This window comes from Eptesicus fuscus, chromosome 6 (assembly GCF_027574615.1).
Source record: "Eptesicus fuscus isolate TK198812 chromosome 6, DD_ASM_mEF_20220401, whole genome shotgun sequence".
Taxonomy (NCBI): Eukaryota; Metazoa; Chordata; class Mammalia; order Chiroptera; family Vespertilionidae; genus Eptesicus; species Eptesicus fuscus.
Window position 1 is genome coordinate 46,405,954 of NC_072478.1, and position 1,986 is coordinate 46,407,939.

Below are 1,986 nucleotides of genomic sequence, written 5' to 3' on the forward strand. Positions count from 1 at the left end.
ATGACAGAGAAAGAGTTTCAATGAAAAAGATGTGTTATCTCTTAGAAAGTATCTTAACATTGTTCAGGATTAAAGGATATAAAGGGAGAAGTATTAATATACTTGGGGTCGAGGAAAATGGTGAAAAAAAATCTATGATCTGTCCAAGGGTCTATGGATATCCAAGATGCTATTTACCTTTAATAGAAACAGCCCTTTAATGCAATATCAAGTCAGTGGTTTCTCAGAACCGGGAATATAAAATGCAGGGTTTCTGCTTGTGTAGCAGTGACAAAGATAAAAGAATACTGGTTTAAAATAGCCCAAGAATTTCTTCTTTGGTCCAAAATACATTAACAGGATCAGATTTACCCTCCTAGCTGAAACAAACAGACAAAATATATAAAATAACAGCTCTCAAGATATTAGGTGTCAGACAACAACAGAAGGCAGCAATCTCTGAGAATTGGGAAACAAACAAGGTAATCCCTATGATGATCACAGCCTTCTGCCTGGATAAAGTTTCCAGTCTGCAGTACAAGAAAAAGAGCCAAACGCTCTTCCCGTGTTAGAGATTGATCTGGAGGTCCAGGGAAGGTAAGTAGGCTAGAGTTTTCAGGGCACCACACTGGAGAAGAGATTGCTGCATATAGGGAAGGTCTCCCTGAAGTATCTAGTTGAGAACTTATTAGCATATGTGTGAAAAAACTACGCAAAGCCTGGGAAAGAACCCATCACAGAATTAAATAGTGGCCAAAGTTCACATAGGCCAGATTGGAAAACCACATGATTGAGAGGCATCAGTTAGACTACTAAAAGGGCATTACCTCACTGGTACGTAAGATTAATCTTAGACTAACTGCTGCTCAGGTCTTGCTTAACAGATATTAAAAATGAGACACAAAAGGATCCAACTGTTTTGAAGTAACTTAACCATCTCCTGCAACAAAGTCCAAAAATGTTAAAATTATAAAAATATTCAGCACCCAACAAGGCAAATGTACAATGTCAGGCATCCAATCAAAAGTAACTAAGTATGGCTCTTCCGGGGATGGTGACTTCAGGTATGCACCATGGTCCAGTGTTTGACAAACCATCGGAGGCTGTCCTACAATATAGCCTCTAACAAAACTAGGCTTCCCAAACCCCTGGTAATAGAATTGTTTACCTTTATACCAAGAAGGTTGGGAAAGCACCAAAATCTGCATGTGGTGTGTGCCCAGGCCAACTTTGCAGAGTTCATACTGTGAGACCTTAAGTTCTAATGAGGTTGTCTAAAACGAAAAAACACGTCAGCAGGGCCTATGGTGGATCCATGTGTGCTAAATGTGTCTGTGACAGGATCAAGCGTGCTTTCCTTATTGAGGAGCAGAAAATCATTGTGAAAGTGTTGAAGGCACAAGCACAGAGTCAGAAAGCTAAATAAATTTTTAAAATGACGCTTTTTTTTTAGTAATATAAACAAATAAAAGTCTCAAAAAAAAAAAAGTAACTAAGTATGTAAAGAAGCAGGAAATTACTACCCAGAATGAGAGAAATTAGTCAACCAAAGGTTTACCCAGAAATTACATAAATGATAAAATTAGTAATCAAAAGATTGAAAGTTGTTATATTTTCAAGAAGCTAGATCTGACATATTAAAGATAGACATGGAAGATACTAAAAGGTCTAAATAAATATTTAGGCTATGAAAAATAACAATGTCTGAGATTAGAATACACGGCATGAAATAATGAGTAGATCCTGCACCAGAAAATGTTAGTAAGCTCCAAGACAGCAATTAACACTATCCAAACTGAAACAGAGAGAAAAAATACACAAGCAGAGGCTTTGATTGCTGGGACAAATTTAAGTTGCCCAATATATGGTAATTTGAAACACAAAGGGAGGCAAGCAAAGGGAAACTATTTGAATAAATAATGGCCAAAATTTCTGAAAAATAGAAACCCGTATAACCAAGATATTCAACTCTCCCAAGCACAAGTAATTGGATGAAAGTTACACAAA

At 36.9% G+C, this 1,986-nt stretch overlaps 1 pseudogene; it reads left to right on the forward strand.

The window, feature by feature from the left end:
- Positions 1 to 1,052: 1,052 nt before the first annotated feature.
- LOC103288649 (60S ribosomal protein L34-like) lies at positions 1,053 to 1,405 on the forward strand (annotated as a pseudogene).
- The last annotated feature ends 581 nt before the right edge of the window (positions 1,406 to 1,986 follow it).